Genomic DNA, 12,023 nt, shown 5'->3' on the forward strand with positions numbered 1-12,023 from the left:
CTTATCAACTGGTCCTCGACCTGCAGGCCACTCCAGCCTGAGTTCCCACACGCGTCCTTGGGAATGTACCTCCCTCAGAGCAGGGAACAGATACCCAGGATTTGTTTTGCCTGCTGGGCAGTTTCCCTGAAGGGCTTGGAGAAAATGGGGGTTAATTCAGGGTTTCATTAACCTAAGAGTTGATTGCAACAGCAACTTGTCCTATATAGGAACTGTGTCAGGAAACAGGGAGAGGAGGAGGGGGAGAAGAGAGTGGGTTACAGCAACCCCGCTGCTTCTTCCAGACTCGCTTCCCTCAGCCGAGTCCCAGAAGAACAAAGCAGCTTGTGTGGGTTTGAGTCCCAGCTCCAGCCCCATCCAACTCTGTGGGGGCAAGGAAAAGGCAAAGTTGTGTATGGCTGCCTCACACAAGAAACACAGATAATCCCACAGGCTATGTGTCCCATATAGGGACACATGTGAGTCCATAGAGAACCTTCGGGCCACTTGCATGGCATCCATTCCCATGGAAGAAATTATACAGCAAAAATCTCCCTGCACACACTTATGTGGCCTTCTGGAGATGTGTGGAGCATCTTTAGCCCAGAGGCACAGCCACAGCTGCATATATCCCACATAGCTGTTGGGACAGCTCCCAGTATGGAGAGAGAGGGCCTAGGAATGAGTGGTTTTAGGGTTGGTTTCTGCTGGTCTTGGCTTCTGCTGGCAGCAAAGGGGATGGTTCCTCCAGCCTAGCCGTGCCTTCTCCAGCTTCCTGTGTCAGTGTGAGTGAACAGGTGTCAGGGTGGCAAGTTGGAACTGATCAGGCTGAAAACAATCCCTGCAAAATGGATGAACCAGGGGGAAAAAATTATTTAAAAAAAAAAAAAGAGAATGCACAGCTGGAAGGAGAGGGGAGAAGGCAGGAGAACTGCTTTCTCCAGAAGCTTTTTTCCAAGTGACTTGTGCCAGTTTTTGAAACCACACCCTCAGTCACAGACAGAGATGTAAATATGTCTGTTCCCAAGCAGAGCTGCATCGTGGGGACACTTCTCTTCCCCAAAAGCACCCCCTTGGCTGCCCTGCATGGCTGTGGCCTGCCATGCTGGGGGAGGAGGACGGGAAGGGGGTTTTGCTCAGGATCTTCTGGAAACCCCTGGGAGCAACTTTGGGAATGTGTGAGAGCTGCGGAGGTGCAAGAAGGAATGGGGTAAGGAAGGAGGAATGGGGAAAGAAAGGAAGGAAGGAAGGAAGGAGCTGTTGTCAGTGGAGAGGGCTTTGTGTGACCGGCATTGCTGAGATACCTCCGTCCCTGGCAGCCCTGCAGAGAGTCCTGCAGGGAATGAGTGAGGGAGAAGGAGGAGAGGCCAGACAGGTGGACAAGAGGGTCTGTGCCATTCCTAGAGCTGTGTTTTCTTGAGATAAGTCTGACCTATTCGCAGTCACTCCGGAGCAGCAGCAGGAGCCGGCCTTTACGTCTGTCTTGACCTTCTATTGTGGCTCAAACATTGAAGGAGATTATGGCAATGATCAAACAACTCCCAAACTTTGAGATATTCCCAGTATGGGTGCACAGCTATGCAGAGAAACCCAGACTTGCTGCCAGGTCCAAAACAGCCCATCTGGAATGTCCTGTCCTGGACCTGTGCCAAGCAGAGTGACTGGGGAGTCTGGGGATCTTGGGGGGGCAGGGGTGGTCTAACTCACAGCGTATGCATCTAGGGACTGTTCATCTCAAAATCCTGGAGGACACTCTCCAAGCAGGAGCCAACTACCACCAACAGCTCGGAGTCAAGTCCAAGCCGCTGTGGAATCCAAACCTGCCAGAAGCATCCATCAGGCTATTTTCTTCTGCTTAGTTAAGACAAGTCCAGATCCAGTTCATAAATAATTGCGGGGAGAGGGGAGGAAATGAGAAGAAGGATGGCAGAAAGATTGAGATATAGTAAAGGTACCAAAATCCATGTTTCAGGTATCTCTGGCTGGCCGCTTCAGTGGAAAGGAGGAGGCCTTGTTGAACCTTGGAGCACGAGGCCCTTCTCAAGGTGAGGAGCAGTGGTTGTACAGGATGCGTGTGCCGTGGATTCTGTCTCCTGCTGCTCACACAGATATCTGGGCAGGTTGGAAAGGGCAGACAAAAGGGAACGTGTGCTCCTTTCACCACTTCCGGACTTTAGGGACCAGGGCAGTCAGCCCAGTGCCTTTCATCAAAAAAGGAGCCAGAAGAAGAAAAGCAAAGCCTTCAGGGAATATCTTCAGGGGGAACAGGAAGAAAACACAGGGTTTTACAGGTTTCAACACAATTTTCAGAGGCGTGAAGAGAATGCTGAATGCCCTTGCTGTGCCTCAGGTGGCTGAATGCATGCACCTGTGTTAGACAGTCCTCGTGCAGCGACCGTGGTCCTCTGCCGGCACGGGTGGCACTGGTGGCACCATGGTGTGCGTGAAGGTGGCAGGCAACCCCCTCTCCTGAGGTCAGGAGACTTGCCCTGGAATGGCACATGGACAGTGAGTGCATAGGGAAGGGCTAATATTTGGGTGCAGAAGCTAAAGACCTGCGGGCTGGGCTTTACTTCAAGTCCAGCCAGAACTTGAGATGGCTGGTATTTTAAAAAAATTAGTTTTGTTTGGTTTTTTTTTTAACAGCAAGAAAGCATCTTTGGATCCCAGCTGGGTCCAAGGGCTGGTGAGACGTGAGGGTATATCTGTACCACAGCCCTTTATCGGGATTTTTCCATTCTCTGAGGTATTTCAACCCTCCGTCTGCCCAAGATAATGGAGAGGCAGCCAAAATGGCATTTTAAACTCTTGGCTCCCTCTACCAACAATTGGACAAAGCAAAGAGGCAGGATGGGAGAAACTGGCTTTCTGGAAACTTCTGTTAGATGGCGAGGGGTCACACCCCCTTCAATAGAGTTTGGAGTCGGGGGTCATTTTACATCTGCCTTTAATGAAGAATGGTGGGAAGGGAAATTTAGCTCCGATGAGCTAATTAAATATATATATAATTTCCACTCTTAGCAAGGGGAAAAAAAAGCCTTGGACCAGCTGCTAGGTCATTGTTTGTGCATTTAAAAATAAAAGTTTCTTGGCATAGGTTTCAGAGATGGAGGCAGTATCTTGCGTTGTCATTCCAGAGAGTAAGGGAAAGTGAGGGAAAGAAGGATGTGGCCAGGCAAGGATAGTTCAGCATGACTACGTGTTGCTCAGGTGTGTCTTGGCTTTTGAGTCTCTTTTCCCTCTGGCTGGTTTAGGTAATCAACATCCTGCCCAGATGGTGAGCCTCACCAGGGACACATTTACAGGTCCCACACCCTAAAGAGGCTGGAAATATCCTGCCGTGGGGACAGCTCATGCTTGGCAGTGCCATGAGCACAGGCAGGATCACCTGGGACCCTCAGCCCATATAAGCTCCATTTCAGCTCAGGTCCAGGTACCCGCTCCTGGCCTGAGCTCTGTTGTAGGTGTATCTGTGCTCAACCTCATCCTCAGCTGTCCTGGTTTCCTGACTGGATGTTCCAAGTGGAGTCCAGTCTTTAGCTGGTGGTAGCTTGGTGTCCAGGACGCACCTTGGACCTGTGCTGCAGCCTTGTCTGCAGCCCTGTCTCCTGCTGCTCCTGGCAGTATCTTCACTTGTCTAGGACTGGGACTGGAATTTGTCCCTGTTGTCACCTTGGGGGTGCTGATTACCTGTTGGACCGTGTTGGGGTTGTGCTTGGCCTGAACTGAGCCCTCCTGAGTCCTGAGCTGTGCTGGAGCCTAGAACTGGGCTGTGTGGGACCCAGACCCACACCTCCTTCTCGGGGGAAGGCCATGGACCTTGCACCCTACTGCTTCCCTAGTGACCTTAGGATACTACTGCGTCCTTTTTTCTATCCCTATGGCTTCTCAACACTGGCTTTCCCACGTCCCCTCCCACTCCCTGGCTCTACACAGTGGGGCCTTGGCACCCCTCCCCATGTCTGCCTGCCTCTGGGAGCCTTTTTTCATCTCTGTGTCTCTAAAGCACATTCATGCGCCTGCACTGCTTCCAAGTTATGATCCCAACCTGGCTCCAAGTTCCCTGTCCCTGCACTGTGACCTTAAACTGGTCCTGTGCCACCATCCTCACCCAGTTCCATGACCCTGATGTGTGTTATCCAGCATTTCACAAGGAGCCATCCACCGAGCCCAGACCTCCACGAGGTGTGAGAACACACCTTGATGTTACACTCCATTTAGCCCAGCTGTGCTGGAGGCACATCTGTGCCTGCTCCTGTCCCTGGCTGTCCTGACCAGTTTTCCTAGACAGACTCGACATCTGCTTTGTGGGTCACTTCATCTCCAGCCTTATCTCTGTCTCTGCTTAGGTGCTGAGGAACTATGCCTGGAATGGGGGGTCACACCTGGGCTGGAGTCACACCTGGAATGTCCCCTCTTGTGGAGCAGCCCTCTTCTTGCTGGTGACATGGTAGGAAGCCTCCTCTCCAGGGGCCTTGGTGCTGGCTTTTCCCTTCCCACCCTGCTGCACCCATTAGTCTGATGCTTTCTGGCAGCAGCTGCGCACGGAACTGGAGACCTGAACTTTTCCATTCCCTCACCTCCAGTGCTGCCGGTCCCTCCAAGCTGGAACGGGCACTAAACTCAGTCTCCAGGAGCAAAGGGGTCCGGGCTCTCCCTCCCACCTCCTGAGCCCCCTGTGCTGTTCACTCTTTCTGAGAGGGAAGGAAGGGGAGCATTTCTCTCTGCCCCAGTGGGTCCAGCCCTGCTTGGCATCTCTGCAGGCTCACACTATGCTGGCTGGGCTGTGGCTGCTCTCCCCTTCCCTGTGAGCACTGAGCGCTGCTCCTTCCCCTCTCCCCTGTCCCAGCAATGGCTCTGGCACACTCGGTGTGCTGTGATTCTGAAGACCCTGTCCCTGAATGCTTGGCAAAAGGGAAATTAGCAATAATAATAATAAAAAAGGTAATCCTCCCAGACACACTATGCAGCCAGGGAAGGAGAGCAAAGCAGGGAGGGCCTGGCTGGCCTCAAAGTCCCATTTCACCTGCTTGTCAACTCGGTGACCAAGCTGGGGAGGGTCAGAGGAAGCTCTTGTGTGTTTGAAGCCAAAGGAGGGTGAGAAAAGTTTTCCTTGCTTTTGAGTCAGTGTCCCAGCCCACCTGCCTGGATTCCACTATTGGAAAAGATCTCTGCACCTCCAGACACCCCACAGACATGCTGGCAAGTTGAGTAAGCTGCTGGTGTCCATCTTTGTGCAGAAAATGCTGCTGGCCCATGCTTCTCTTTCCACTGACACTGAGCAATGTGGTCAGTACACAGTCTAGGCTTTTTTCCTCTCCAGGAGCAAGGCTGAAAGGATTCCCATGTGTGCACTTAAGACATGTCTGTTTGTCAAGAGGTGTTGGCTCCCTCCTCGCTGTGGTTGTGGGAAGGCCTTTTTGTTTAAAAAAGAAAACAAATGAATAGATTCCCCTGACACCCAGACTTATCAGGCAGGAACCCAAGGGAGTCCCTTGTTTAAACATCAGGAGTACACTGCTGGATAACACCCCTCCTCTCCCTCCCCCCTGGGCATTTTTGGGGGTTGTGTCAGGCTTTTTTCTGCTTTTATTTGTTCTTTCTAAGCTTCTTGCTTCTGGCTGGGCCCACTTGGAGAAAGTGGGAGGACAGAGGGTCCTACAGGCTTGAGCTTCTGGGCTGGAACAGCACAGGGGCAGCGCTGCTCTGAGGACTTGTAGGAGAGCTGTAGGAGAGGATGCCGTGAGCAGATGGAAACATATGGACAGTGCTTGGGGCAGGTCAGGGCCATGACATGAGGAGGCTGAAGTGGGAGAGAAAGTTTCCTCTCTCCTGATCTTAGGTTTCCCTCCCTTTTCTGCACATCTAAGCTGGTGAGGAAAATACCAGCCTGCTCCCCTCCTCCCTGTCTTACAAAAACAGAGACTAGAGTCAAACTTGGAATTCCCCTCTGTCTCATCACTGGGGAGACAGGGTCTTAGTGGTGATCTCACCCCATCAGAAACCTTTCTGTGCATAAGGCTAAGCAAGCAATGAAGAGGGAGGACGGGGAGGAGGGGAGTTATGGCAGGAAACCAAGAACACATCAGACACTCTAAATTTAGATCTTTTTATTCAGCTCGGACAATATTCCTTGATTTCTCATTGTTCAGGAGAGGGCAGAGGGCAGGGGATCTATTGAAAGGCTTTGTCCTGAGAGATGCCACTTTGTCTGGATATACGGGGGTGGAGGAGCCACACATCATGCTGGTCTGGCACGGGGGAGAGGTGCATGTCCCACAGTTGCAAATGGCTTTGGGATGGGGTGGTGGGTGGGCACCTCTGAGCAGCTCTGGCACCTGTGAGGCAGAGCTCAGGGCTCCCCTCAGCCCTGCACTCTCACAGGCCAGGCGGGCAGCCATGAGCAGTGCCTGTGCTTTGGGGCAGGTCCCCATGGCAGCGGGGCGTCAGGCCCAGGGCGTGCAGGATAAACACACACCCGCTCTATACGTCTCACTGCCTTTCCGGCATTGCAGCTCAAAGTCTATTTTTAAACTCCCTCCTTTATTACACAGGCCAGAAGATAGCAGCAGCCTGCCTCCTGCCAGGCCAGGCGTGCTGCTCTCTCATCCGCCCCAAGGAGCAAGCTGTCCCCCACACGGCATCATGGGCACCCTGCCCAGTGACAGGGGTGGGGTGCAGGGTGGGCTATGGGTGGGCACGACCTCGCTGGTCTCTCCAGGCTCAGGCCACGGCAGGCACAGCAAACTGGGGTGCCTGGCTGCACTCGTGCTGCTGGTACAAGGGCGCCGCTGCCAAGTGTTTGATCCCACTGTGTCAGTGGGATGTCACGTTTGCTCAGGACCTGCAGCTTAAGGGAGTTTAAATGAGCTGAAAGTCAGCTGCAGCATCACCAAACCTGCCTGCTGCTGGTATCAGTACCACCAGATGGGTGCAGGCGAGAGGACCAGTTCTTGCAGGTAGCACAAGCAGGGCTTTTCCATCTTGGCTGATGCCCTGACCCGCAGCGAGGAGCTCTCGGAGTGGGTTTTGCTCTGTGACGTGGGCAGCAACAGCAGGTGGCGGGGGCCGGGGTGGGGGGGGGGGGGGGAGAGCCACTTGCTTTTGGTTTTTGACCCTCATCTTCGTTTCACATGAGTCATGTTACGTTCTGAGCTGAGTAACTGCTGGGGCTATTTTTACTCCAGCTCAGCAAAGCTTCCTTCTCGCTGCTGCTGCCACCGCCACCGCCGCTCGCTGCGGACCCGGGGGCAAAGGATGGGGACATGGTGAGTGGCAGAGGGCGAGGGCAGGGGAAGCAGTGTTTGGGGTGGTGTCAGTGGAAAGGGGGACCGCTGCCCACCTAATCAATTTGGAAACAAAAATAGTATATGCCTTTTGAAAACAACAGATGACCTGCGATGTGTGGTATATTCACACACACATACGTACGTATTTATTATACTGGGAGAGGGGAAGGGGGGAGGGAGAGAAATTCCTTTCGAGTGCTATTCACCAGTCTGGAAAAATAAAGAAGGAAAGCAGAACATTTTTTCCTTTCATCAAAACAGGAAAGAGAGGGGGAATGGGGTGGGGAGCAGATCCATAGACATAATGGATGGTTGCCAGTGTAAGGAAATTGTTCTCTTCTACCCTAAACTTGGGGGTTGGGGTGGGGGAGAAATATATGGCAGTATGATCAGAGAAGGCTGCATCCCCTCCTCCCCACTTGACGCAGGAACGTGTGTGCACACGGGAAAGAAAGTGCTGGGAAATCAGTGCCCCCAGCCTTGCCTTTTCTCTTTGAATCCTGCTCGAGCTGCACATCTGCAGAGATGTGAAATGCCTTTGCCTTCTCCTTCATCTCAAAGCACGGGGCAGGAAGGCACAGCCGACACGAGCCCTCTCCCCCTCTGCCGTTGTCAGGGGCTGGGCTCTGCCCTCTGCATGTGTCTGCATGCTCGTCCCCCTTCCCCATCCTCTCCTCTCCGCCAGGTTCCTGCCAGGAATGGGTGAGATGAGGGAGGTGGTGAGGGGCTAGGGGAATCCCTCTGACGGAGAGATAGGCAGAGGGGGTGGTTCCCGGGGAAAGCCTGGCAGGGCCCATCGAACGCCTGCTCCCCAGGTGACACCTTCCCTTTCTCCCTGGAGCCGCTGGCTCTCTCAGGGTTTTACTCATCCTTGGAAAGCATTTTCCCTGCCAGCGCCAGGGGCGGGAAGACAAATTATGCAAGCCCTGGGTACCCTGAGGCTCTGCCTTTCTCCAGCCCCAAATACAAACACCGAGCTCCTTGGCTGTCTCTGTCTCCTTCCTTCGGTCTCTCTTCTCCTTTCCTCCTCCTTTCTCCATTAAACCGAGCTCAGTCCTTAGGAAGTCGGGGCCGGCCGCGTGTCCGCGCCTCTGGGGCGAGCGCTGTAAAACACAGCGTGAGCTCCGCACGGTAACCCCGTCCTGATCACCTGGGACAGCCGCGATAAACCCCACTCAGCCGGGCTCTGTCAACTCGCCCACAGAACGGATCTCTGGGTGTAAACGAGGTGTAAAACTTCCTCCAGGTGCCTCGTTTCGCTGCCGCGGCGTCTCCCTCCATTGACGGCTGCGGCAGCCCCACGGCGTAGGCGCAGGGATTGCTCATCCTTCTCCTGAACTTGAGACCGGAGCAGCAGCAACACCTAAGTTACATACCTTGAGTGGGCGGGCTGACTACACGTTGGCTGTCAACACCTCCTAATTTCTTTCCATTGATTGTTTTCGAAGTAGGACTCATCATGGAGAGGCTGAGACACCTCAGCTGTTCAGACTGAGTCTTGCTTTCCATTGTAAGCCCTGTTTTTCTTCCTGTTGTTTCATAATTCTCTACCTAACCCCTCTGAAAAAAAAAAAGGTAATAAATAAAAAAAGAAAAAATCAGCCCTCGCTTCATGCTGCTGTGGATGGTGGCTAGTACGATCATTTTTTCCATCGACATGAGATGAGGGGAGAGCAGCCTTGCAGCAAGGAACTGCCTATTGTCCTCAGACACGTGTTGCTCTCCTCCCTAGTGATAAGAGAATAACCAGGGAGATGAGTTCAGCTGTTTGCAGGTTTGAGAGCTGTAGTGGTGGTGAAAGTGTTTTAATAAGAAATCCTGGTGCAGGCTCTTAGGAAATCTTGTTTTGTTGTGGTTTGTCTGCGGGGCCATTGCCAGCTAGCACAGTTGCAACCAGATCTTGTCAAGTCATGATGCTCTAATGGGACATTTCTATGGTCCAGATGCTTCATGTAGCCCAATATATGCCATGATGGTTTCAAACTCTTAACCTGTGACATCTGGGACACCAATAGCCCCACGGGCGTCCACCCCTACTCCACAGACCAGGTGAGAGGGAGATCCAGTTATCCCCATTAGTTTTAGGGATTTGTGGGACACATCTAAAACTAATTTCACAGAAGTAAGAGAATCAAGGGAGCCCTCAGCAGGCTCAAGGCACAGCAGTTTTAGGTGCATGCACCCCTATCAAACTCAGTGCCAGTGAGACTGACCCGGCCAGTCTAAAGACATCACTAGAGAAAAATCTGTCTCTGTCTTAAAAACAGAAACAGTAAGGAAAAACTACAGAAGCCTGAGCAGCTTGAATATCACTTTGCTCTATTTCCAGGCAGGGTCATAGGTAGATGATTAGTCAAATTCCAAACATCCTCTTCCTTGCTGTCTGGAGGTTCAACAGGGATTAGCTTTTTGTTTCTGATGTTGAGCTTCTAAAAACTGCCCAGCATCATCCACATGAAAATAAATAACTCTATTTCTATCCCATCTAGCATGTAATATAGCCGGATATTAAAAAAAAAAAAAAAAAGAAAAAAAAAGAACACCACCCATATCTCCCCCAAAATCAGGACTGCAGCAGCTCTTGTTGCTACCAAGCAAGAAATTTGCAGCAGTCCCTGCTAGCTTTCTGCTGAGACCTTCTCCTCTCTGGCAGCAATATCTCTCCCTGCTGAGGAATTTGATCAGCCCTCCCACACGCAGGCTGTTCTGTCCTGGCCAGGAAGCCGCTACAGCGTGGGGGACTCCCCACACAGGTGGCACGAAGGTGGTGGAGCCACACTAGCTTATTTGGGGCAGAGATCCTCAAAAGGCACCTGGGCCTCCATTGACCCCTTGGGAACCTTAAATATGTAACGGAATCATGGACATTCAGGACCCAGCTGTCCCCAGAGCCCTCTACAGAGATAGAAGGACTTCTCAAATCCTCACCTTTCCCCCTGCTGACGGCTAGGGAGCCCAAGGCTGAAGAGTTTCTTTGGCTGGTGCCATTTGGAAAGAGGTGAGATGGACTGAGGCCCTTTAAAACCATTTTTTTAAGCCCTCTACAGATTTCAAAAGGCATTTCAGCACCCAGGTGGACATCAGGGTTGCAGCTCCACCCCACCGGGGGGTTAGAGCCAAATTATCATCACTTGAAATGGCTGGTACGCTGCTGGCAGGCTAGGATGGAGAATGAGGGGAATTCTAAGAGCGTCCTGAGGAATCTGGGGTGGGACAGGGTTATCATGGCTGGATCATCTAAGATAAAGTCTTGTTAAGATCTGTGGAGGTAGAAATGAGCAAAGGTATGCCTTGCATTTCTACTTCCTCCACCTTAAGCTCCAATATTGGAACCGAGCCACTTGAGACTCGGTTTGAGGGACTCCCAGGACCCTCCTTATCCCTGCACTCATGCACCTCAGATGGCCTGGGCTTTGGAGCTGACACGGCTCTGACCACCTCCCCAACTGGGGAGAAATCAGCCCACCCTTCTGGGTTAGGATGAGTGAAGGTGACCCCTTGTGACCCAAGAGCACCTTGACACACTGCCCCAGAAGACTCAGGCTGTTTAAGCTAGCTATAGGGAGGACCCCCAGTATTCTTTGTGTCCCTGTGCTTCCTGACCAACACCCACATCTATGAGACCAAAATCAGGTTCAGGGGCACAGCTAGCCAAGCTGGGACGTGCTGTCAGGTGCCTGCTACAGAGGAGCATTTGGGGGGCTGCCTGCTGCTCAGTTCCAGAGGCTGCTCCTCCTGCACCTGGGCGCTTTGGAGGGTGCCTATGGGAGTGCCGGTGCGAGACCGCGTGTTTTAGGGAGGGTTGGCTGCAGGAGACTTACAGGCACCCAGGGAGTCTGAGGGAGCATGTGTGATGCTGTGAGATGAGGCCACCGGTATGCCAGTGGGTGTATGTATGTGAGAAGGGAAGAGAGAGGGGGAGAGTGAAGGAGAACACATGGATGCCCAGGGATGTGTGAATGAGACAAAATTTGCACGTAGCTGTGCATGCGAGCGGCTTGAGCAGAAGCGTGTGCGTAGCATAGGAAAAGCAGGGGAGATGCTTGGGATTCAGAGCGAACGCCTGCCGAGCGCCTGTGGTGCATGACGGTGCAGGAATGTATCGGTGGATACGAGCCTGCACAAAGATGGTGCAGAGATCCCTCCTGGTCGTGCCTGGAGTGTGCTTTGCGAGCGTGCGAGTCGGCGCCGGGAGATCGCTCCTATGTACGTGAGAGGGTGTTTTTTCAATAGGATATGACTCTTTCCTGAACTCACCTGTTAGCAGCCTTCCCCTCCCCATCCCTCTCCCCCCACAGCAAATATCTGCTGGCTTAATTTCCCTTCAGATGTTTATTACCTCGTGGAGATAATCATGCAGCAAAATACCTCCGGGTGCCACGAGCAACACCAGATTGTCTTATAGCAACGTGTAAATTTCTCTGGCTTCTTTTTTTCCCCTGCACACAAAGAGATGTGAGATATTAAAGTCATCTCTCTCCCTGGAGCTAGTGGTGCAGCAGGGCAGGGAAGGCAGCGAGTGGAGCTTAGAGAAATGGGCTCCAGACTGAAACAGCGAGAACCTGGGGCCAAAAATAATAACAAACTACTGTGCCGGGAACTCCTCTCTTCTTATCTCTTGCCGAGGAGGCAGGAATTTCTGTCCCCATTCCTCACGCGATATTAAAGCCACATTATACAGGTTGCTGCAGCATTAGTCATTTTTAATTAATTTATCATTTAAATTAACACACTTTTTATTTTGTCAGCAATGAA

This window comes from Motacilla alba, chromosome 1A (genome assembly GCF_015832195.1).
Source record: "Motacilla alba alba isolate MOTALB_02 chromosome 1A, Motacilla_alba_V1.0_pri, whole genome shotgun sequence".
NCBI classification, from domain to species: domain Eukaryota; kingdom Metazoa; phylum Chordata; class Aves; order Passeriformes; family Motacillidae; genus Motacilla; species Motacilla alba.